This window comes from Schistocerca americana, unplaced genomic scaffold (genome assembly GCF_021461395.2).
Source record: "Schistocerca americana isolate TAMUIC-IGC-003095 unplaced genomic scaffold, iqSchAmer2.1 HiC_scaffold_220, whole genome shotgun sequence".
Classification (NCBI taxonomy): Eukaryota; Metazoa; Arthropoda; class Insecta; order Orthoptera; family Acrididae; genus Schistocerca; species Schistocerca americana.
Window position 1 is genome coordinate 206,751 of NW_025725929.1, and position 19,841 is coordinate 226,591.

At 53.3% G+C, this 19,841-nt stretch overlaps 61 non-coding genes across 61 annotated transcripts; 21 read left to right on the forward strand and 40 right to left on the reverse strand.

The window, feature by feature from the left end:
* The first annotated feature begins 197 nt into the window (after positions 1-197).
* Positions 198-269, forward strand: Trnap-agg. Its single transcript has one exon. It is a non-coding gene; the product is annotated as a tRNA-Pro (tRNA).
* A 194-nt stretch (positions 270-463) lies between these two features.
* Trnav-aac lies at positions 464-536 on the reverse strand. Its single transcript has one exon. It is a non-coding gene; the product is annotated as a tRNA-Val (tRNA).
* Positions 537-693: 157 nt separating this feature from the next.
* Positions 694-766, reverse strand: Trnav-cac. The gene has a single exon. It is a non-coding gene; the product is annotated as a tRNA-Val (tRNA).
* Positions 767-1,168: 402 nt separating this feature from the next.
* Positions 1,169-1,240, forward strand: Trnap-agg. The gene has a single exon. It is a non-coding gene; the product is annotated as a tRNA-Pro (tRNA).
* A 194-nt stretch (positions 1,241-1,434) lies between these two features.
* Trnav-aac lies at positions 1,435-1,507 on the reverse strand. The gene has a single exon. It is a non-coding gene; the product is annotated as a tRNA-Val (tRNA).
* Positions 1,508-1,664: 157 nt separating this feature from the next.
* Trnav-cac lies at positions 1,665-1,737 on the reverse strand. Its single transcript has one exon. It is a non-coding gene; the product is annotated as a tRNA-Val (tRNA).
* A 402-nt stretch (positions 1,738-2,139) lies between these two features.
* On the forward strand, positions 2,140-2,211 carry Trnap-agg. Its single transcript has one exon. It is a non-coding gene; the product is annotated as a tRNA-Pro (tRNA).
* A 194-nt stretch (positions 2,212-2,405) lies between these two features.
* Positions 2,406-2,478, reverse strand: Trnav-aac. Its single transcript has one exon. It is a non-coding gene; the product is annotated as a tRNA-Val (tRNA).
* A 157-nt stretch (positions 2,479-2,635) lies between these two features.
* Trnav-cac lies at positions 2,636-2,708 on the reverse strand. The gene has a single exon. It is a non-coding gene; the product is annotated as a tRNA-Val (tRNA).
* A 402-nt stretch (positions 2,709-3,110) lies between these two features.
* Trnap-agg lies at positions 3,111-3,182 on the forward strand. The gene has a single exon. It is a non-coding gene; the product is annotated as a tRNA-Pro (tRNA).
* A 194-nt stretch (positions 3,183-3,376) lies between these two features.
* Trnav-aac lies at positions 3,377-3,449 on the reverse strand. The gene has a single exon. It is a non-coding gene; the product is annotated as a tRNA-Val (tRNA).
* Positions 3,450-3,606: 157 nt separating this feature from the next.
* On the reverse strand, positions 3,607-3,679 carry Trnav-cac. Its single transcript has one exon. It is a non-coding gene; the product is annotated as a tRNA-Val (tRNA).
* Positions 3,680-4,081: 402 nt separating this feature from the next.
* Trnap-agg lies at positions 4,082-4,153 on the forward strand. The gene has a single exon. It is a non-coding gene; the product is annotated as a tRNA-Pro (tRNA).
* A 194-nt stretch (positions 4,154-4,347) lies between these two features.
* Trnav-aac lies at positions 4,348-4,420 on the reverse strand. The gene has a single exon. It is a non-coding gene; the product is annotated as a tRNA-Val (tRNA).
* A 157-nt stretch (positions 4,421-4,577) lies between these two features.
* On the reverse strand, positions 4,578-4,650 carry Trnav-cac. Its single transcript has one exon. It is a non-coding gene; the product is annotated as a tRNA-Val (tRNA).
* A 402-nt stretch (positions 4,651-5,052) lies between these two features.
* Trnap-agg lies at positions 5,053-5,124 on the forward strand. The gene has a single exon. It is a non-coding gene; the product is annotated as a tRNA-Pro (tRNA).
* A 194-nt stretch (positions 5,125-5,318) lies between these two features.
* On the reverse strand, positions 5,319-5,391 carry Trnav-aac. Its single transcript has one exon. It is a non-coding gene; the product is annotated as a tRNA-Val (tRNA).
* Positions 5,392-5,548: 157 nt separating this feature from the next.
* Trnav-cac lies at positions 5,549-5,621 on the reverse strand. Its single transcript has one exon. It is a non-coding gene; the product is annotated as a tRNA-Val (tRNA).
* Positions 5,622-6,023: 402 nt separating this feature from the next.
* Trnap-agg lies at positions 6,024-6,095 on the forward strand. Its single transcript has one exon. It is a non-coding gene; the product is annotated as a tRNA-Pro (tRNA).
* Positions 6,096-6,289: 194 nt separating this feature from the next.
* Trnav-aac lies at positions 6,290-6,362 on the reverse strand. Its single transcript has one exon. It is a non-coding gene; the product is annotated as a tRNA-Val (tRNA).
* Positions 6,363-6,519: 157 nt separating this feature from the next.
* Positions 6,520-6,592, reverse strand: Trnav-cac. Its single transcript has one exon. It is a non-coding gene; the product is annotated as a tRNA-Val (tRNA).
* Positions 6,593-6,994: 402 nt separating this feature from the next.
* Trnap-agg lies at positions 6,995-7,066 on the forward strand. The gene has a single exon. It is a non-coding gene; the product is annotated as a tRNA-Pro (tRNA).
* Positions 7,067-7,260: 194 nt separating this feature from the next.
* Trnav-aac lies at positions 7,261-7,333 on the reverse strand. Its single transcript has one exon. It is a non-coding gene; the product is annotated as a tRNA-Val (tRNA).
* Positions 7,334-7,490: 157 nt separating this feature from the next.
* Trnav-cac lies at positions 7,491-7,563 on the reverse strand. The gene has a single exon. It is a non-coding gene; the product is annotated as a tRNA-Val (tRNA).
* Positions 7,564-7,965: 402 nt separating this feature from the next.
* Trnap-agg lies at positions 7,966-8,037 on the forward strand. Its single transcript has one exon. It is a non-coding gene; the product is annotated as a tRNA-Pro (tRNA).
* A 194-nt stretch (positions 8,038-8,231) lies between these two features.
* On the reverse strand, positions 8,232-8,304 carry Trnav-aac. The gene has a single exon. It is a non-coding gene; the product is annotated as a tRNA-Val (tRNA).
* Positions 8,305-8,461: 157 nt separating this feature from the next.
* Trnav-cac lies at positions 8,462-8,534 on the reverse strand. Its single transcript has one exon. It is a non-coding gene; the product is annotated as a tRNA-Val (tRNA).
* A 402-nt stretch (positions 8,535-8,936) lies between these two features.
* Positions 8,937-9,008, forward strand: Trnap-agg. Its single transcript has one exon. It is a non-coding gene; the product is annotated as a tRNA-Pro (tRNA).
* A 194-nt stretch (positions 9,009-9,202) lies between these two features.
* On the reverse strand, positions 9,203-9,275 carry Trnav-aac. Its single transcript has one exon. It is a non-coding gene; the product is annotated as a tRNA-Val (tRNA).
* A 157-nt stretch (positions 9,276-9,432) lies between these two features.
* On the reverse strand, positions 9,433-9,505 carry Trnav-cac. Its single transcript has one exon. It is a non-coding gene; the product is annotated as a tRNA-Val (tRNA).
* Positions 9,506-9,907: 402 nt separating this feature from the next.
* Positions 9,908-9,979, forward strand: Trnap-agg. The gene has a single exon. It is a non-coding gene; the product is annotated as a tRNA-Pro (tRNA).
* A 194-nt stretch (positions 9,980-10,173) lies between these two features.
* On the reverse strand, positions 10,174-10,246 carry Trnav-aac. The gene has a single exon. It is a non-coding gene; the product is annotated as a tRNA-Val (tRNA).
* A 157-nt stretch (positions 10,247-10,403) lies between these two features.
* Positions 10,404-10,476, reverse strand: Trnav-cac. The gene has a single exon. It is a non-coding gene; the product is annotated as a tRNA-Val (tRNA).
* Positions 10,477-10,878: 402 nt separating this feature from the next.
* Trnap-agg lies at positions 10,879-10,950 on the forward strand. Its single transcript has one exon. It is a non-coding gene; the product is annotated as a tRNA-Pro (tRNA).
* Positions 10,951-11,144: 194 nt separating this feature from the next.
* On the reverse strand, positions 11,145-11,217 carry Trnav-aac. Its single transcript has one exon. It is a non-coding gene; the product is annotated as a tRNA-Val (tRNA).
* Positions 11,218-11,374: 157 nt separating this feature from the next.
* Positions 11,375-11,447, reverse strand: Trnav-cac. Its single transcript has one exon. It is a non-coding gene; the product is annotated as a tRNA-Val (tRNA).
* A 402-nt stretch (positions 11,448-11,849) lies between these two features.
* Trnap-agg lies at positions 11,850-11,921 on the forward strand. The gene has a single exon. It is a non-coding gene; the product is annotated as a tRNA-Pro (tRNA).
* A 194-nt stretch (positions 11,922-12,115) lies between these two features.
* Trnav-aac lies at positions 12,116-12,188 on the reverse strand. Its single transcript has one exon. It is a non-coding gene; the product is annotated as a tRNA-Val (tRNA).
* Positions 12,189-12,345: 157 nt separating this feature from the next.
* Trnav-cac lies at positions 12,346-12,418 on the reverse strand. The gene has a single exon. It is a non-coding gene; the product is annotated as a tRNA-Val (tRNA).
* Positions 12,419-12,820: 402 nt separating this feature from the next.
* Trnap-agg lies at positions 12,821-12,892 on the forward strand. Its single transcript has one exon. It is a non-coding gene; the product is annotated as a tRNA-Pro (tRNA).
* Positions 12,893-13,086: 194 nt separating this feature from the next.
* Positions 13,087-13,159, reverse strand: Trnav-cac. Its single transcript has one exon. It is a non-coding gene; the product is annotated as a tRNA-Val (tRNA).
* Positions 13,160-13,561: 402 nt separating this feature from the next.
* Positions 13,562-13,633, forward strand: Trnap-agg. The gene has a single exon. It is a non-coding gene; the product is annotated as a tRNA-Pro (tRNA).
* Positions 13,634-13,827: 194 nt separating this feature from the next.
* Positions 13,828-13,899, reverse strand: Trnav-aac. The gene has a single exon. It is a non-coding gene; the product is annotated as a tRNA-Val (tRNA).
* Positions 13,900-14,056: 157 nt separating this feature from the next.
* On the reverse strand, positions 14,057-14,129 carry Trnav-cac. The gene has a single exon. It is a non-coding gene; the product is annotated as a tRNA-Val (tRNA).
* Positions 14,130-14,531: 402 nt separating this feature from the next.
* Trnap-agg lies at positions 14,532-14,603 on the forward strand. Its single transcript has one exon. It is a non-coding gene; the product is annotated as a tRNA-Pro (tRNA).
* Positions 14,604-14,797: 194 nt separating this feature from the next.
* Trnav-aac lies at positions 14,798-14,870 on the reverse strand. Its single transcript has one exon. It is a non-coding gene; the product is annotated as a tRNA-Val (tRNA).
* Positions 14,871-15,027: 157 nt separating this feature from the next.
* Trnav-cac lies at positions 15,028-15,100 on the reverse strand. Its single transcript has one exon. It is a non-coding gene; the product is annotated as a tRNA-Val (tRNA).
* Positions 15,101-15,502: 402 nt separating this feature from the next.
* Trnap-agg lies at positions 15,503-15,574 on the forward strand. The gene has a single exon. It is a non-coding gene; the product is annotated as a tRNA-Pro (tRNA).
* Positions 15,575-15,768: 194 nt separating this feature from the next.
* Positions 15,769-15,841, reverse strand: Trnav-aac. Its single transcript has one exon. It is a non-coding gene; the product is annotated as a tRNA-Val (tRNA).
* A 157-nt stretch (positions 15,842-15,998) lies between these two features.
* On the reverse strand, positions 15,999-16,071 carry Trnav-cac. The gene has a single exon. It is a non-coding gene; the product is annotated as a tRNA-Val (tRNA).
* Positions 16,072-16,473: 402 nt separating this feature from the next.
* On the forward strand, positions 16,474-16,545 carry Trnap-agg. The gene has a single exon. It is a non-coding gene; the product is annotated as a tRNA-Pro (tRNA).
* A 194-nt stretch (positions 16,546-16,739) lies between these two features.
* On the reverse strand, positions 16,740-16,812 carry Trnav-aac. The gene has a single exon. It is a non-coding gene; the product is annotated as a tRNA-Val (tRNA).
* A 157-nt stretch (positions 16,813-16,969) lies between these two features.
* Positions 16,970-17,042, reverse strand: Trnav-cac. Its single transcript has one exon. It is a non-coding gene; the product is annotated as a tRNA-Val (tRNA).
* A 402-nt stretch (positions 17,043-17,444) lies between these two features.
* Positions 17,445-17,516, forward strand: Trnap-agg. Its single transcript has one exon. It is a non-coding gene; the product is annotated as a tRNA-Pro (tRNA).
* Positions 17,517-17,710: 194 nt separating this feature from the next.
* Trnav-aac lies at positions 17,711-17,783 on the reverse strand. The gene has a single exon. It is a non-coding gene; the product is annotated as a tRNA-Val (tRNA).
* A 157-nt stretch (positions 17,784-17,940) lies between these two features.
* Trnav-cac lies at positions 17,941-18,013 on the reverse strand. Its single transcript has one exon. It is a non-coding gene; the product is annotated as a tRNA-Val (tRNA).
* Positions 18,014-18,415: 402 nt separating this feature from the next.
* Trnap-agg lies at positions 18,416-18,487 on the forward strand. The gene has a single exon. It is a non-coding gene; the product is annotated as a tRNA-Pro (tRNA).
* Positions 18,488-18,681: 194 nt separating this feature from the next.
* Positions 18,682-18,754, reverse strand: Trnav-aac. The gene has a single exon. It is a non-coding gene; the product is annotated as a tRNA-Val (tRNA).
* Positions 18,755-18,911: 157 nt separating this feature from the next.
* Positions 18,912-18,984, reverse strand: Trnav-cac. Its single transcript has one exon. It is a non-coding gene; the product is annotated as a tRNA-Val (tRNA).
* A 402-nt stretch (positions 18,985-19,386) lies between these two features.
* Trnap-agg lies at positions 19,387-19,458 on the forward strand. The gene has a single exon. It is a non-coding gene; the product is annotated as a tRNA-Pro (tRNA).
* A 194-nt stretch (positions 19,459-19,652) lies between these two features.
* Positions 19,653-19,725, reverse strand: Trnav-aac. The gene has a single exon. It is a non-coding gene; the product is annotated as a tRNA-Val (tRNA).
* Between the last annotated feature and the right edge of the window lie 116 nt (positions 19,726-19,841).

Genomic DNA, 19,841 nt, shown 5'->3' on the forward strand with positions numbered 1-19,841 from the left:
ATCAGCAAAAGCAATCACTTTCTCAGCAGCAGGCAGTGCGAGCCCAGCGGCAGCTCTACATGAAGGTACCAATAGCCCAGGAAGGCCGCCGACCGCGGGAATTCGCGCCGCCCCCATCCCGCCAGCGTACACGAGACTTCCAGGGCACCCTGGACGACATCGAGGGACTGGAATAATTGGCGTTCGCCGTGTCACAGGGCTCGTTGGTCTAGGGGTATGATTCCTGCTTAGGTTGCAGGAGGTCCCGGGTTCAAATCCCGGACGAGCCCTAGCGTTTTGTGCAAACTGATCGCACGTCAGTGGCTGAGTCAGCGCAAAAAGATCGCCGTCAATATCAAATGAATTTCTTATTCGATGTGAGCAATTGACACTCGGGTCCGACGCGTGAAGGCGATTACGAAGGTTTCGGGTACAGATGGTAGCAGATGCATGTTAGTACGTCTTGCTTAAAGTGATGAAAAAGTGTTTCCGCCCGGGATCGAACCGGGGACCTTCTGCGTGTTAGGCAGACGTGATAACCGCCACACCACGGAAACTGCTTGTGTGCACCTTACTTCACAGACAACTTATAGTGATGTTGCCGTCGTAACTAAAAAATTCAATAAATGTGGTGCTTGCAAACGAAGGGACATGCAGCAGATCCACACACGACGTGGCTCATTGGAGGACAATACGACATAGGCAGGAAAATACTGTTCCCGCCCGGGATCGAACCGGGGACCTTCTGCGTGTGAAGCAGACGTGATAACCGCTACACTACGGAAACGACGGACCTGAGGAGTCCATCCTTGTTCACTCGAACTTGCCTCAGACTTTCTCTCGTCCGCGAATGCACACACGACAGTTCTTTTGTCAGCCTGGAACCCATCACAGCCGAGGGCTCAAGAAGTCTTCGGGGTGCTCGAGAGGGTGTATGCCGTAGCACCCCTAACGATATAGCGGCGTTTCGCGCAGTCGTTATTGCAAGTCATATCAGCAAAAGCAATCACTTTCTCAGCAGCAGGCAGTGCGAGCCCAGCGGCAGCTCTACATGAAGGTACCAATAGCCCAGGAAGGCCGCCGACCGCGGGAATTCGCGCCGACCCCATCCCGCCAGCGTACACGAGACTTCCAGGGCACCCTGGACGACATCGAGGGGCTGGAATAATTGGCGTTCGCCGTGTCACAGGGCTCGTTGGTCTAGGGGTATGATTCCTGCTTAGGTTGCAGGAGGTCCCGGGTTCAAATCCCGGACGAGCCGTAGCGTTTTGTGCAAACTGATCGCACGTCAGTGGCTGAGTCAGCGCAAAAAGATCGCCGTCAATATCAAATGAATTTCTTATTCGATGTGAGCAATTGACACTCGGGTCCGACGCGTGAAGGCGATTACGAAGGTTTCGGGTACAGACGGTAGCAGATGCATGTTAGTACGTCTTGCTTAAAGTGATGAAAAAGTGTTTCCGCCCGGGATCGAACAGGGGACCTTCTGCGTGTTAGGCAGACGTGATAACCGCTACACCACGGAAACTGCTTGTGTGCACCTTACTTCACAGACAACGTATAGTGATGTTGCCATCGTAACTAAAAAATTCAATAAATGTGGTACTTGCAAACGAAGGGACATGCAGCAGATCCACACACGACGTGGCTCATTGGAGGACAATACGACATAGGCAGGAAAATACTGTTCCCGCCCGGGATCGAACCGGGGACCTTCTGCGGGTGAAGCAGACGTGATAACCGCTACACTACGGAAACGACGGACCTGAGGAGTCCATCCTTGTTCACTCGAACTTGCCTCAGACTTTCTCTCGTCCGCGAATGCACACACGACAGTTCATTTGTCAGCCTGGAACCCATCACAGCCGAGGGCTCAAGAAGTCTTCGGGGTGCTCGAGAGGGTGTATGCCGTAGCACCCCTAACGATATAGCGGCGTTTCGCGCAGTCGTTATTGCAAGTCATATCAGCAAAAGCAATCACTTTCTCAGCAGCAGGCAGTGCGAGCCCAGCGGCAGCTCTACATGAAGGTACCAATAGCCCAGGAAGGCCGCCGACCGCGGGAATTCGCGCCGACCCCATCCCGCCAGCGTACACGAGACTTCCAGGGCACCCTGGACGACATCGAGGGACTGGAATAATTGGCGTTTGCCGTGTCACAGGGCTCGTTGGTCTAGGGGTATGATTCCTGCTTAGGTTGCAGGAGGTCCCGGGTTCAAATCCCGGACGAGCCCTAGCGTTTTGTGCAAACTGATCGCACGTCAGTGGCTGAGTCAGCGCAAAAAGATCGCCGTCAATATCAAATGAATTTCTTATTCGATGTGAGCAATTGACACTCGGGTCCGACGCGTGAAGGCGATTACGAAGGTTTCGGGTACAGACGGTAGCAGATGCATGTTAGTACGTCTTGCTTAAAGTGATGAAAAAGTGTTTCCGCCCGGGATCGAACAGGGGACCTTCTGCGTGTTAGGCAGACGTGATAACCGCTACACCACGGAAACTGCTTGTGTGCACCTTACTTCACAGACAACTTATAGTGATGTTGCCATCGTAACTAAAAAATTCAATAAATGTGGTACTTGCAAACGAAGGGACATGCAGCAGATCCACACACGACGTGGCTCATTGGAGGACAATACGACATAGGCAGGAAAATACTGTTCCCGCCCGGGATCGAACCGGGGACCTTCTGCGTGTGAAGCAGACGTGATAACCGCTACACTACGGAAACGACGGACCTGAGGAGTCCATCCTTGTTCACTCGAACTTGCCTCAGACTTTCTCTCGTCCGCGAATGCACACACGACAGTTCTTTTGTCAGCCTGGAACCCATCACAGCCGAGGGCTCAAGAAGTCTTCGGGGTGCTCGAGAGGGTGTATGCCGTAGCACCCCTAACGATATAGCGGCGTTTCGCGCAGTCGTTATTGCAAGTCATATCAGCAAAAGCAATCACTTTCTCAGCAGCAGGCAGTGCGAGCCCAGCGGCAGCTCTACATGAAGGTACCAATAGCCCAGGAAGGCCGCCGACCGCGGGAATTCGCGCCGACCCCATCCCGCCAGCGTACACGAGACTTCCAGGGCACCCTGGACGACATCGAGGGGCTGGAATAATTGGCGTTCGCCGTGTCACAGGGCTCGTTGGTCTAGGGGTATGATTCCTGCTTAGGTTGCAGGAGGTCCCGGGTTCAAATCCCGGACGAGCCCTAGCGTTTTGTGCAAACTGATCGCACGTCAGTGGCTGAGTCAGCGCAAAAAGATCGCCGTCAATATCAAATGAATTTCTTATTCGATGTGAGCAATTGACACTCGGGTCCGACGCGTGAAGGCGATTACGAAGGTTTCGGGTACAGACGGTAGCAGATGCATGTTAGTACGTCTTGCTTAAAGTGATGAAAAAGTGTTTCCGCCCGGGATCGAACAGGGGACCTTCTGCGTGTTAGGCAGACGTGATAACCGCTACACCACGGAAACTGCTTGTGTGCACCTTACTTCACAGACAACGTATAGTGATGTTGCCATCGTAACTAAAAAATTCAATAAATGTGGTACTTGCAAACGAAGGGACATGCAGCAGATCCACACACGACGTGGCTCATTGGAGGACAATACGACATAGGCAGGAAAATACTGTTCCCGCCCGGGATCGAACCGGGGACCTTCTGCGTGTGAAGCAGACGTGATAACCGCTACACTACGGAAACGACGGACCTGAGGAGTCCATCCTTGTTCACTCGAACTTGCCTCAGACTTTCTCTCGTCCGCGAATGCACACACGACAGTTCTTTTGTCAGCCTGGAACCCATCACAGCCGAGGGCTCAAGAAGTCTTCGGGGTGCTCGAGAGGGTGTATGCCGTAGCACCCCTAACGATATAGCGGCGTTTCGCGCAGTCGTTATTGCAAGTCATATCAGCAAAAGCAATCACTTTCTCAGCAGCAGGCAGTGCGAGCCCAGCGGCAGCTCTACATGAAGGTACCAATAGCCCAGGAAGGCCGCCGACCGCGGGAATTCGCGCCGACCCCATCCCGCCAGCGTACACGAGACTTCCAGGGCACCCTGGACGACATCGAGGGACTGGAATAATTGGCGTTCGCCGTGTCACAGGGCTCGTTGGTCTAGGGGTATGATTCCTGCTTAGGTTGCAGGAGGTCCCGGGTTCAAATCCCGGACGAGCCCTAGCGTTTTGTGCAAACTGATCGCACGTCAGTGGCTGAGTCAGCGCAAAAAGATCGCCGTCAATATCAAATGAATTTCTTATTCGATGTGAGCAATTGACACTCGGGTCCGACGCGTGAAGGCGATTACGAAGGTTTCGGGTACAGACGGTAGCAGATGCATGTTAGTACGTCTTGCTTAAAGTGATGAAAAAGTGTTTCCGCCCGGGATCGAACAGGGGACCTTCTGCGTGTTAGGCAGACGTGATAACCGCTACACCACGGAAACTGCTTGTGTGCACCTTACTTCACAGACAACTTATAGTGATGTTGCCATCGTAACTAAAAAATTCAATAAATGTGGTACTTGCAAACGAAGGGACATGCAGCAGATCCACACACGACGTGGCTCATTGGAGGACAATACGACATAGGCAGGAAAATACTGTTCCCGCCCGGGATCGAACCGGGGACCTTCTGCGTGTGAAGCAGACGTGATAACCGCTACACTACGGAAACGACGGACCTGAGGAGTCCATCCTTGTTCACTCGAACTTGCCTCAGACTTTCTCTCGTCCGCGAATGCACACACGACAGTTCTTTTGTCAGCCTGGAACCCATCACAGCCGAGGGCTCAAGAAGTCTTCGGGGTGCTCGAGAGGGTGTCTGCCGTAGCACCCCTAACGATATAGCGGCGTTTCGCGCAGTCGTTATTGCAAGTCATATCAGCAAAAGCAATCACTTTCTCAGCAGCAGGCAGTGCGAGCCCAGCGGCAGCTCTACATGAAGGTACCAATAGCCCAGGAAGGCCGCCGACCGCGGGAATTCGCGCCGCCCCCATCCCGCCAGCGTACACGAGACTTCCAGGGCACCCTGGACGACATCGAGGGACTGGAATAATTGGCGTTCGCCGTGTCACAGGGCTCGTTGGTCTAGGGGTATGATTCCTGCTTAGGGTGCAGGAGGTCCCGGGTTCAAATCCCGGACGAGCCCTAGCGTTTTGTGCAAACTGATCGCACGTCAGTGGCTGAGTCAGCGCAAAAAGATCGCCGTCAATATCAAATGAATTTCTTATTCGATGTGAGCAATTGACACTCGGGTCCGACGCGTGAAGGCGATTACGAAGGTTTCGGGTACAGATGGTAGCAGATGCATGTTAGTACGTCTTGCTTAAAGTGATGAAAAAGTGTTTCCGCCCGGGATCGAACCGGGGACCTTCTGCGTGTTAGGCAGACGTGATAACCGCCACACCACGGAAACTGCTTGTGTGCACCTTACTTCACAGACAACTTATAGTGATGTTGCCGTCGTAACTAAAAAATTCAATAAATGTGGTACTTGCAAACGAAGGGACATGCAGCAGATCCACACACGACGTGGCTCATTGGAGGACAATACGACATAGGCAGGAAAATACTGTTCCCGCCCGGGATCGAACCGGGGACCTTCTGCGTGTGAAGCAGACGTGATAACCGCTACACTACGGAAACGACGGACCTGAGGAGTCCATCCTTGTTCACTCGAACTTGCCTCAGACTTTCTCTCGTCCGCGAATGCACACACGACAGTTCTTTTGTCAGCCTGGAACCCATCACAGCCGAGGGCTCAAGAAGTCTTCGGGGTGCTCGAGAGGGTGTCTGCCGTAGCACCCCTAACGATATAGCGGCGTTTCGCGCAGTCGTTATTGCAAGTCATATCAGCAAAAGCAATCACTTTCTCAGCAGCAGGCAGTGCGAGCCCAGCGGCAGCTCTACATGAAGGTACCAATAGCCCAGGAAGGCCGCCGACCGCGGGAATTCGCGCCGACCCCATCCCGCCAGCGTACACGAGACTTCCAGGGCACCCTGGACGACATCGAGGGGCTGGAATAATTGGCGTTCGCCGTGTGACAGGGCTCGTTGGTCTAGGGGTATGATTCCTGCTTAGGTTGCAGGAGGTCCCGGGTTCAAATCCCGGACGAGCCCTAGCGTTTTGTGCAAACTGATCGCACGTCAGTGGCTGAGTCAGCGCAAAAAGATCGCCGTCAATATCAAATGAATTTCTTATTCGATGTGAGCAATTGACACTCGGGTCCGACGCGTGAAGGCGATTACGAAGGTTTCGGGTACAGACGGTAGCAGATGCATGTTAGTACGTCTTGCTTAAAGTGATGAAAAAGTGTTTCCGCCCGGGATCGAACAGGGGACCTTCTGCGTGTTAGGCAGACGTGATAACCGCTACACCACGGAAACTGCTTGTGTGCACCTTACTTCACAGACAACGTATAGTGATGTTGCCATCGTAACTAAAAAATTCAATAAATGTGGTACTTGCAAACGAAGGGACATGCAGCAGATCCACACACGACGTGGCTCATTGGAGGACAATACGACATAGGCAGGAAAATACTGTTCCCGCCCGGGATCGAACCGGGGACCTTCTGCGTGTGAAGCAGACGTGATAACCGCTACACTACGGAAACGACGGACCTGAGGAGTCCATCCTTGTTCACTCGAACTTGCCTCAGACTTTCTCTTGTCCGCGAATGCACACACGACAGTTCTTTTGTCAGCCTGGAACCCATCACAGCCGAGGGCTCAAGAAGTCTTCGGGGTGCTCGAGAGGGTGTCTGCCGTAGCACCCCTAACGATATAGCGGCGTTTCGCGCAGTCGTTATTGCAAGTCATATCAGCAAAAGCAATCACTTTCTCAGCAGCAGGCAGTGCGAGCCCAGCGGCAGCTCTACATGAAGGCACCAATAGCCCAGGAAGGCCGCCGACCGCGGGAATTCGCGCCGACCCCATCCCGCCAGCGTACACGAGACTTCCAGGGCACCCTGGACGACATCGAGGGGCTGGAATAATTGGCGTTCGCCGTGTCACAGGGCTCGTTGGTCTAGGGGTATGATTCCTGCTTAGGTTGCAGGAGGTCCCGGGTTCAAATCCCGGACGAGCCCTAGCGTTTTGTGCAAACTGATCGCACGTCAGTGGCTGAGTCAGCGCAAAAAGATCGCCGTCAATATCAAATGAATTTCTTATTCGATGTGAGCAATTGACACTCGGGTCCGACGCGTGAAGGCGATTACGAAGGTTTCGGGTACAGACGGTAGCAGATGCATGTTAGTACGTCTTGCTTAAAGTGATGAAAAAGTGTTTCCGCCCGGGATCGAACAGGGGACCTTCTGCGTGTTAGGCAGACGTGATAACCGCTACACCACGGAAACTGCTTGTGTGCACCTTACTTCACAGACAACTTATAGTGATGTTGCCATCGTAACTAAAAAATTCAATAAATGTGGTACTTGCAAACGAAGGGACATGCAGCAGATCCACACACGACGTGGCTCATTGGAGGACAATACGACATAGGCAGGAAAATACTGTTCCCGCCCGGGATCGAACCGGGGACCTTCTGCGTGTGAAGCAGACGTGATAACCGCTACACTACGGAAACGACGGACCTGAGGAGTCAATCCTTGTTCACTCGAACTTGCCTCAGACTTTCTCTCGTCCGCGAATGCACACACGACAGTTCTTTTGTCAGCCTGGAACCCATCACAGCCGAGGGCTCAAGAAGTCTTCGGGGTGCTCGAGAGGGTGTATGCCGTAGCACCCCTAACGATATAGCGGCGTTTCGCGCAGTCGTTATTGCAAGTCATATCAGCAAAAGCAATCACTTTCTCAGCAGCAGGCAGTGCGAGCCCAGCGGCAGCTCTACATGAAGGTACCAATAGCCCAGGAAGGCCGCCGACCGCGGGAATTCGCGCCGACCCCATCCCGCCAGCGTACACGAGACTTCCAGGGCACCCTGGACGACATCGAGGGGCTGGAATAATTGGCGTTCGCCGTGTCACAGGGCTCGTTGGTCTAGGGGTATGATTCCTGCTTAGGTTGCAGGAGGTCCCGGGTTCAAATCCCGGACGAGCCCTAGCGTTTTGTGCAAACTGATCGCACGTCAGTGGCTGAGTCAGCGCAAAAAGATCGCCGTCAATATCAAATGAATTTCTTATTCGATGTGAGCAATTGACACTCGGGTCCGACGCGTGAAGGCGATTACGAAGGTTTCGGGTACAGACGGTAGCAGATGCATGTTAGTACGTCTTGCTTAAAGTGATGAAAAAGTGTTTCCGCCCGGGATCGAACAGGGGACCTTCTGCGTGTTAGGCAGACGTGATAACCGCTACACCACGGAAACTGCTTGTGTGCACCTTACTTCACAGACAACTTATAGTGATGTTGCCATCGTAACTAAAAAATTCAATAAATGTGGTACTTGCAAACGAAGGGACATGCAGCAGATCCACACACGACGTGGCTCATTGGAGGACAATACGACATAGGCAGGAAAATACTGTTCCCGCCCGGGATCGAACCGGGGACCTTCTGCGTGTGAAGCAGACGTGATAACCGCTACACTACGGAAACGACGGACCTGAGGAGTCCATCCTTGTTCACTCGAACTTGCCTCAGACTTTCTCTCGTCCGCGAATGCACACACGACAGTTCTTTTGTCAGCCTGGAACCCATCACAGCCGAGGGCTCAAGAAGTCTTCGGGGTGCTCGAGAGGGTGTCTGCCGTAGCACCCCTAACGATATAGCGGCGTTTCGCGCAGTCGTTATTGCAAGTCATATCAGCAAAAGCAATCACTTTCTCAGCAGCAGGCAGTGCGAGCCCAGCGGCAGCTCTACATGAAGGTACCAATAGCCCAGGAAGGCCGCCGACCGCGGGAATTCGCGCCGCCCCCATCCCGCCAGCGTACACGAGACTTCCAGGGCACCCTGGACGACATCGAGGGACTGGAATAATTGGCGTTCGCCGTGTCACAGGGCTCGTTGGTCTAGGGGTATGATTCCTGCTTAGGGTGCAGGAGGTCCCGGGTTCAAATCCCGGACGAGCCCTAGCGTTTTGTGCAAACTGATCGCACGTCAGTGGCTGAGTCAGCGCAAAAAGATCGCCGTCAATATCAAATGAATTTCTTATTCGATGTGAGCAATTGACACTCGGGTCCGACGCGTGAAGGCGATTACGAAGGTTTCGGGTACAGATGGTAGCAGATGCATGTTAGTACGTCTTGCTTAAAGTGATGAAAAAGTGTTTCCGCCCGGGATCGAACCGGGGACCTTCTGCGTGTTAGGCAGACGTGATAACCGCTACACCACGGAAACTGCTTGTGTGCACCTTACTTCACAGACAACTTATAGCGATGTTGCCATCGTAACTAAAAAATTCAATAAATGTGGTACTTGCAAACGAAGGGACATGCAGCAGATCCACACACGACGTGGCTCATTGGAGGACAATACGACATAGGCAGGAAAATACTGTTCTCGCCCGGGATCGAACCGGGGACCTTCTGCGTGTGAAGCAGACGTGATAACCGCTACACTACGGAAACGACGGACCTGAGGAGTCCATCCTTGTTCACTCGAACTTGCCTCAGACTTTCTCTCGTCCGCGAATGCACACACGACAGTTCTTTTGTCAGCCTGGAACCCATCACAGCCGAGGGCTCAAGAAGTCTTCGGGGTGCTCGAGAGGGTGTCTGCCGTAGCACCCCTAACGATATAGCGGCGTTTCGCGCAGTCGTTATTGCAAGTCATATCAGCAAAAGCAATCACTTTCTCAGCAGCAGGCAGTGCGAGCCCAGCGGCAACTCTACATGAAGGTACCAATAGCCCAGGAAGGCCGCCGACCGCGGGAATTCGCGCCGCCCCCATCCCGCCAGCGTACACGAGACTTCCAGGGCACCCTGGACGACATCGAGGGACTGGAATAATTGGCGTTCGCCGTGTCACAGGGCTCGTTGGTCTAGGGGTATGATTCCTGCTTAGGGTGCAGGAGGTCCCGGGTTCAAATCCCGGACGAGCCCTAGCGTTTTGTGCAAACTGATCGCACGTCAGTGGCTGAGTCAGCGCAAAAAGATCGCCGTCAATATCAAATGAATTTCTTATTCGATGTGAGCAATTGACACTCGGGTCCGACGCGTGAAGGCGATTACGAAGGTTTCGGGTACAGATGGTAGCAGATGCATGTTAGTACGTCTTGCTTAAAGTGATGAAAAAGTGTTTCCGCCCGGGATCGAACCGGGGACCTTCTGCGTGTTAGGCAGACGTGATAACCGCTACACCACGGAAACTGCTTGTGTGCACCTTACTTCACAGACAACTTATAGTGATGTTGCCATCGTAACTAAAAAATTCAATAAATGTGGTACTTGCAAACGAAGGGACATGCAGCAGATCCACACACGACGTGGCTCATTGGAGGACAATACGACATAGGCAGGAAAATACTGTTCCCGCCCGGGATCGAACCGGGGACCTTCTGCGTGTGAAGCAGACGTGATAACCGCTACACTACGGAAACGACGGACCTGAGGAGTCCATCCTTGTTCACTCGAACTTGCCTCAGACTTTCTCTCGTCCGCGAATGCACACACGACAGTTCTTTTGTCAGCCTGGAACCCATCACAGCCGAGGGCTCAAGAAGTCTTCGGGGTGCTCGAGAGGGTGTCTGCCGTAGCACCCCTAACGATATAGCGGCGTTTCGCGCAGTCGTTATTGCAAGTCATATCAGCAAAAGCAATCACTTTCTCAGCAGCAGGCAGTGCGAGCCCAGCGGCAGCTCTACATGAAGGTACCAATAGCCCAGGAAGGCCGCCGACCGCGGGAATTCGCGCCGCCCCCATCCCGCCAGCGTACACGAGACTTCCAGGGCACCCTGGACGACATCGAGGGACTGGAATAATTGGCGTTCGCCGTGTCACAGGGCTCGTTGGTCTAGGGGTATGATTCCTGCTTAGGGTGCAGGAGGTCCCGGGTTCAAATCCCGGACGAGCCCTAGCGTTTTGTGCAAACTGATCGCACGTCAGTGGCTGAGTCAGCGCAAAAAGATCGCCGTCAATATCAAATGAATTTCTTATTCGATGTGAGCAATTGACACTCGGGTCCGACGCGTGAAGGCGATTACGAAGGTTTCGGGTACAGATGGTAGCAGATGCATGTTAGTACGTCTTGCTTAAAGTGATGAAAAAGTGTTTCCGCCCGGGATCGAACCGGGGACCTTCTGCGTGTTAGGCAGACGTGATAACCGCCACACCACGGAAACTGCTTGTGTGCACCTTACTTCACAGACAACTTATAGTGATGTTGCCGTCGTAACTAAAAAATTCAATAAATGTGGTACTTGCAAACGAAGGGACATGCAGCAGATCCACACACGACGTGGCTCATTGGAGGACAATACGACATAGGCAGGAAAATACTGTTCCCGCCCGGGATCGAACCGGGGACCTTCTGCGTGTGAAGCAGACGTGATAACCGCTACACTACGGAAACGACGGACCTGAGGAGTCCATCCTTGTTCACTCGAACTTGCCTCAGACTTTCTCTCGTCCGCGAATGCACACACGACAGTTCTTTTGTCAGCCTGGAACCCATCACAGCCGAGGGCTCAAGAAGTCTTCGGGGTGCTCGAGAGGGTGTCTGCCGTAGCACCCCTAACGATATAGCGGCGTTTCGCGCAGTCGTTATTGCAAGTCATATCAGCAAAAGCAATCACTTTCTCAGCAGCAGGCAGTGCGAGCCCAGCGGCAGCTCTACATGAAGGTACCAATAGCCCAGGAAGGCCGCCGACCGCGGGAATTCGCGCCGACCCCATCCCGCCAGCGTACACGAGACTTCCAGGGCACCCTGGACGACATCGAGGGGCTGGAATAATTGGCGTTCGCCGTGTGACAGGGCTCGTTGGTCTAGGGGTATGATTCCTGCTTAGGTTGCAGGAGGTCCCGGGTTCAAATCCCGGACGAGCCCTAGCGTTTTGTGCAAACTGATCGCACGTCAGTGGCTGAGTCAGCGCAAAAAGATCGCCGTCAATATCAAATGAATTTCTTATTCGATGTGAGCAATTGACACTCGGGTCCGACGCGTGAAGGCGATTACGAAGGTTTCGGGTACAGACGGTAGCAGATGCATGTTAGTACGTCTTGCTTAAAGTGATGAAAAAGTGTTTCCGCCCGGGATCGAACAGGGGACCTCCTGCGTGTTAGGCAGACGTGATAACCGCTACACCACGGAAACTGCTTGTGTGCACCTTACTTCACAGACAACTTATAGTGATGTTGCCATCGTAACTAAAAAATTCAATAAATGTGGTACTTGCAAACGAAGGGACATGCAGCAGATCCACACACGACGTGGCTCATTGGAGGACAATACGACATAGGCAGGAAAATACTGTTCCCGCCCGGGATCGAACCGGGGACCTTCTGCGTGTGAAGCAGACGTGATAACCGCTACACTACGGAAACGACGGACCTGAGGAGTCCATCCTTGTTCACTCGAACTTGCCTCAGACTTTCTCTCGTCCGCGAATGCACACACGACAGTTCTTTTGTCAGCCTGGAACCCATCACAGCCGAGGGCTCAAGAAGTCTTCGGGGTGCTCGAGAGGGTGTCTGCCGTAGCACCCCTAACGATATAGCGGCGTTTCGCGCAGTCGTTATTGCAAGTCATATCAGCAAAAGCAATCACTTTCTCAGCAGCAGGCAGTGCGAGCCCAGCGGCAGCTCTACATGAAGGTACCAATAGCCCAGGAAGGCCGCCGACCGCGGGAATTCGCGCCGCCCCCATCCCGCCAGCGTACACGAGACTTCCAGGGCACCCTGGACGACATCGAGGGACTGGAATAATTGGCGTTCGCCGTGTCACAGGGCTCGTTGGTCTAGGGGTATGATTCCTGCTTAGGGTGCAGGAGGTCCCGGGTTCAAATCCCGGACGAGCCCTAGCGTTTTGTGCAAACTGATCGCACGTCAGTGGCTGAGTCAGCGCAAAAAGATCGCCGTCAATATCAAATGAATTTCTTATTCGATGTGAGAAATTGACACTCGGGTCCGACGCGTGAAGGCGATTACGAAGGTTTCGGGTACAGATGGTAGCAGATGCATGTTAGTACGTCTTGCTTAAAGTGATGAAAAAGTGTTTCCGCCCGGGATCGAACCGGGGACCTTCTGCGTGTGAAGCAGACGTGATAACCGCTACACTACGGAAACGACGGACCTGAGGAGTCCATCCTTGTTCACTCGAACTTGCCTCAGACTTTCTCTCGTCCGCGAATGCACACACGACAGTTCTTTTGTCAGCCTGGAACCCATCACAGCCGAGGGCTCAAGAAGTCTTCGGGGTGCTCGAGAGGGTGTCTGCCGTAGCACCCCTAACGATATAGCGGCGTTTCGCGCAGTCGTTATTGCAAGTCATATCAGCAAAAGCAATCACTTTCTCAGCAGCAGGCAGTGCGAGCCCAGCGGCAACTCTACATGAAGGTACCAATAGCCCAGGAAGGCCGCCGACCGCGGGAATTCGCGCCGCCCCCATCCCGCCAGCGTACACGAGACTTCCAGGGCACCCTGGACGACATCGAGGGACTGGAATAATTGGCGTTCGCCGTGTCACAGGGCTCGTTGGTCTAGGGGTATGATTCCTGCTTAGGGTGCAGGAGGTCCCGGGTTCAAATCCCGGACGAGCCGTAGCGTTTTGTGCAAACTGATCGCACGTCAGTGGCTGAGTCAGCGCAAAAAGATCGCCGTCAATATCAAATGAATTTCTTATTCGATGTGAGCAATTGACACTCGGGTCCGACGCGTGAAGGCGATTACGAAGGTTTCGGGTACAGATGGTAGCAGATGCATGTTAGTACGTCTTGCTTAAAGTGATGAAAAAGTGTTTCCGCCCGGATCGAACCGGGGACCTTCTGCGTGTTAGGCAGACGTGATAACCGCTACACCACGGAAACTGCTTGTGTGCACCTTACTTCACAGACAACTTATAGTGATGTTGCCATCGTAACTAAAAAATTCAATAAATGTGGTACTTGCAAACGAAGGGACATGCAGCAGATCCACACACGACGTGGCTCATTGGAGGACAATACGACATAGGCAGGAAAATACTGTTCCCGCCCGGGATCGAACCGGGGACCTTCTGCGTGTGAAGCAGACGTGATAACCGCTACACTACGGAAACGACGGACCTGAGGAGTCCATCCTTGTTCACTCGAACTTGCCTCAGACTTTCTCTCGTCCGCGAATGCACACACGACAGTTCTTTTGTCAGCCTGGAACCCATCACAGCCGAGGGCTCAAGAAGTCTTCGGGGTGCTCGAGAGGGTGTCTGCCGTAGCACCCCTAACGATATAGCGGCGTTTCGCGCAGTCGTTATTGCAAGTCATATCAGCAAAAGCAATCACTTTCTCAGCAGCAGGCAGTGCGAGCCCAGCGGCAGCTCTACATGAAGGTACCAATAGCCCAGGAAGGCCGCCGACCGCGGGAATTCGCGCCGCCCCCATCCCGCCAGCGTACACGAGACTTCCAGGGCACCCTGGACGACATCGAGGGACTGGAATAATTGGCGTTCGCCGTGTCACAGGGCTCGTTGGTCTAGGGGTATGATTCCTGCTTAGGGTGCAGGAGGTCCCGGGTTCAAATCCCGGACGAGCCCTAGCGTTTTGTGCAAACTGATCGCACGTCAGTGGCTGAGTCAGCGCAAAAAGATCGCCGTCAATATCAAATGAATTTCTTATTCGATGTGAGCAATTGACACTCGGGTCCGACGCGTGAAGGCGATTACGAAGGTTTCGGGTACAGATGGTAGCAGATGCATGTTAGTACGTCTTGCTTAAAGTGATGAAAAAGTGTTTCCGCCCGGGATCGAACCGGGGACCTTCTGCGTGTTAGGCAGATGTGATAACCGCTACACCACGGAAACTGCTTGTGTGCACTTTACTTCACAGACAACTTATAGTGATGTTGCCATCGTAACTAAAAAATTCAATAAATGTGGTACTTGCAAACGAAGGGACATGCAGCAGATCCACACACGACGTGGCTCATTGGAGGACAATACGACATAGGCAGGAAAATACTGTTCCCGCCCGGGATCGAACCGGGGACCTTCTGCGTGTGAAGCAGACGTGATAACCGCTACACTACGGAAACGACGGACCTGAGGAGTCCATCCTTGTTCACTCGAACTTGCCTCAGACTTTCTCTCGTCCGCGAATGCACACACGACAGTTCTTTTGTCAGCCTGGAACCCATCACAGCCGAGGGCTCAAGAAGTCTTCGGGGTGCTCGAGAGGGTGTCTGCCGTAGCACCCCTAACGATATAGCGGCGTTTCGCGCAGTCGTTATTGCAAGTCATATCAGCAAAAGCAATCACTTTCTCAGCAGCAGGCAGTGCGAGCCCAGCGGCAGCTCTACATGAAGGTACCAATAGCCCAGGAAGGCCGCCGACCGCGGGAATTCGCGCCGCCCCCATCCCGCCAGCGTACACGAGACTTCCAGGGCACCCTGGACGACATCGAGGGACTGGAATAATTGGCGTTCGCCGTGTCACAGGGCTCGTTGGTCTAGGGGTATGATTCCTGCTTAGGGTGCAGGAGGTCCCGGGTTCAAATCCCGGACGAGCCCTAGAGTTTTGTGCAAACTGATCGCACGTCAGTGGCTGAGTCAGCGCAAAAAGATCGCCGTCAATATCAAATGAATTTCTTATTCGATGTGAGCAATTGACACTCGGGTCCGACGCGTGAAGGCGATTACGAAGGTTTCGGGTACAGATGGTAGCAGATGCATGTTAGTACGTCTTGCTTAAAGTGATGAAAAAGTGTTTCCGCCCGGGATCGAACCGGGGACCTTCTGCGTGTTAGGCAGACGTGATAACCGCTACACCACGGAAACTGCTTGTGTGCACCTTACTTCACAGACAACTTATAGTGATGTTGCCATCGTAACTAAAAAATTCAATAAATGTGGTACTTGCAAACGAAGGGACATGCAGCAGATCCACACACGACGTGGCTCATTGGAGGACAATACGACATAGGCAGGAAAATACTGTTCCCGCCCGGGATCTAACCGGGGACCTTCTGCGTGTGAAGCAGACGTGATAACCGCTACACTACGGAAACGACGGACCTGAGGAGTCCATCCTTGTTCACTCGAACTTGCCTCAGACTTTCTCTCGTCCGCGAATGCACACACGACAGTTCTTTTGTCAGCCTGGAACCCATCACAGCCGAGGGCTCAAGAAGTCTTCGGGGTGCTCGAGAGGGTGTCTGCCGTAGCACCCCTAACGATATAGCGGCGTTTCGCGCAGTCGTTATTGCAAGTCATATCAGCAAAAGCAATCACTTTCTCAGCAGCAGGCAGTGCGAGCCCAGCGGCAGCTCTACATGAAGGTACCAATAGCCCAGGAAGGCCGCCGACCGCGGGAATTCGCGCCGCCCCCATCCCGCCAGCGTACACGAGACTTCCAGGGCACCCTGGACGACATCGAGGGACTGGAATAATTGGCGTTCGCCGTGTCACAGGGCTCGTTGGTCTAGGGGTATGATTCCTGCTTAGGGTGCAGGAGGTCCCGGGTTCAAATCCCGGACGAGCCCTAGAGTTTTGTGCAAACTGATCGCACGTCAGTGGCTGAGTCAGCGCAAAAAGATCGCCGTCAATATCAAATGAATTTCTTATTCGATGTGAGCAATTGACACTCGGGTCCGACGCGTGAAGGCGATTACGAAGGTTTCGGGTACAGATGGTAGCAGATGCATGTTAGTACGTCTTGCTTAAAGTGATGAAAAAGTGTTTCCGCCCGGGATCGAACCGGGGACCTTCTGCGTGTTAGGCAGACGTGATAACCGCTACACCACGGAAACTGCTTGTGTGCACCTTACTTCACAGACAACTTATAGTGATGTTGCCATCGTAACTAAAAAATTCAATAAATGTGGTACTTGCAAACGAAGGGACATGCAGCAGATCCACACACGACGTGGCTCATTGGAGGACAATACGACATAGGCAGGAAAATACTGTTCCCGCCCGGGATCTAACCGGGGACCTTCTGCGTGTGAAGCAGACGTGATAACCGCTACACTACGGAAACGACGGACCTGAGGAGTCCATCCTTGTTCACTCGAACTTGCCTCAGACTTTCTCTCGTCCGCGAATGCACACACGACAGTTCTTTTGTCAGCCTGGAACCCATCACAGCCGAGGGCTCAAGAAGTCTTCGGGGTGCTCGAGAGGGTGTCTGCCGTAGCACCCCTAACGATATAACGGCGTTTCGCGCAGTCGTTATTGCAAGTCATATCAGCAAAAGCAATCACTTTCTCAGCAGCAGGCAGTGCGAGCCCAGCGGCAGCTCTACATGAAGGTACCAATAGCCCAGGAAGGCCGCCGACCGCGGGAATTCGCGCCGCCCCCATCCCGCCAGCGTACACGAGACTTCCAGGGCACCCTGGACGACATCGAGGGACTGGAATAATTGGCGTTCGCCGTGTCACAGGGCTCGTTGGTCTAGGGGTATGATTCCTGCTTAGGGTGCAGGAGGTCCCGGGTTCAAATCCCGGACGAGCCCTAGCGTTTTGTGCAAACTGATCGCACGTCAGTGGCTGAGTCAGCGCAAAAAGATCGCCGTCAATATCAAATGAATTTCTTATTCGATGTGAGCAATTGACACTCGGGTCCGACGCGTGAAGGCGATTACGAAGGTTTCGGGTACAGATGGTAGCAGATGCATGTTAGTACGTCTTGCTTAAAGTGATGAAAAAGTGTTTCCGCCCGGGATCGAACCGGGGACCTTCTGCGTGTTAGGCAGACGTGATAACCGCTACACCACGGAAACTGCTTGTGTGCACCTTACTTCACAGACAACTTATAGCGATGTTGCCATCGTAACTAAAAAATTCAATAAATGTGGTACTTGCAAACGAAGGGACATGCAGCAGATCCACACACGACGTGGCTCATTGGAGGACAATACGACATAGGCAGTAAAATACTGTTCCCGCCCGGGATCGAACCGGGGACCTTCTGCGTGTGAAGCAGACGTGATAACCGCTACACTACGGAAACGACGGACCTGAGGAGTCCATCCTTGTTCACTCGAACTTGCCTCAGACTTTCTCTCGTCCGCGAATGCACACACGACAGTTCTTTTGTCAGCCTGGAACCCATCACAGCCGAGGGCTCAAGAAGTCTTCGGGGTGCTCGAGAGGGTGTCTGCCGTAGCACCCCTAACGATATAGCGGCGTTTCGCGCATTCGTTATTGCAAGTCATATCAGCAAAAGCAATCACTTTCTCAGGAGCAGGCAGTGCGAGCCCAGCGGCAGCTCTACATGAAGGTACCAATAGCCCAGGAAGGCCGCCGACCGCGGGAATTCGCGCCGCCCCCATCCCGCCAGCGTACACGAGACTTCCAGGGCACCCTGGACGACATCGAGGGACTGGAATAATTGGCGTTCGCCGTGTCACAGGGCTCGTTGGTCTAGGGGTATGATTCCTGCTTAGGGTGCAGGAGGTCCCGGGTTCAAATCCCGGACGAGCCCTAGAGTTTTGTGCAAACTGATCGCACGTCAGTGGCTGAGTCAGCGCAAAAAGATCGCCGTCAATATCAAATGAATTTCTTATTCGATGTGAGCAATTGACACTCGGGTCCGACGCGTGAAGGCGATTACGAAGGTTTCGGGTACAGATGGTAGCAGATGCATGTTAGTACGTCTTGCTTAAAGTGATGAAAAAGTGTTTCCGCCCGGGATCGAACCGGGGACCTTCTGCGTGTTAGGCAGACGTGATAACCGCTACACCACGGAAACTGCTTGTGTGCACCTTACTTCACAGACAACTTATAGTGATGTTGCCATCGTAACTAAAAAATTCAATAAATGTGGTACTTGCAAACGAAGGGACATGCAGCAGATCCACACACGACGTGGCTCATTGGAGGACAATACGACATAGGCAGGAAAATACTGTTCCCGCCCGGGATCTAACCGGGGACCTTCTGCCTGTGAAGCAGACGTGATAACCGCTACACTACGGAAACGACGGACCTGAGGAGTCCATCCTTGTTCACTCGAACTTGCCTCAGACTTTCTCTCGTCCGCGAATGCACACACGACAGTTCTTTTGTCAGCCTGGAACCCATCACAGCCGAGGGCTCAAGAAGTCTTCGGGGTGCTCGAGAGGGTGTCTGCCGTAGCACCCCTAACGATATAGCGGCGTTTCGCGCAGTCGTTATTGCAAGTCATATCAGCAAAAGCAATCACTTTCTCAGCAGCAGGCAGTGCGAGCCCAGCGGCAGCTCTACATGAAGGTACCAATAGCCCAGGAAGGCCGCCGACCGCGGGAATTCGCGCCGCCCCCATCCCGCCAGCGTACACGAGACTTCCAGGGCACCCTGGACGACATCGAGGGACTGGAATAATTGGCGTTCGCCGTGTCACAGGGCTCGTTGGTCTAGGGGTATGATTCCTGCTTAGGGTGCAGGAGGTCCCGGGTTCAAATCCCGGACGAGCCCTAGCGTTTTGTGCAAACTGATCGCACGTCAGTGGCTGAGTCAGCGCAAAAAGATCGCCGTCAATATCAAATGAATTTCTTATTCGATGTGAGCAATTGACACTCGGGTCCGACGCGTGAAGGCGATTACGAAGGTTTCGGGTACAGATGGTAGCAGATGCATGTTAGTACGTCTTGCTTAAAGTGATGAAAAAGTGTTTCCGCCCGGGATCGAACCGGGGACCTTCTGCGTGTTAGGCAGACGTGATAACCGCTACACCACGGAAACTGCTTGTGTGCACCTTACTTCACAGACAACTTATAGTGATGTTGCCATCGTAACTAAAAAATTCAATAAATGTGGTACTTGCAAACGAAGGGACATGCAGCAGATCCACACACGAC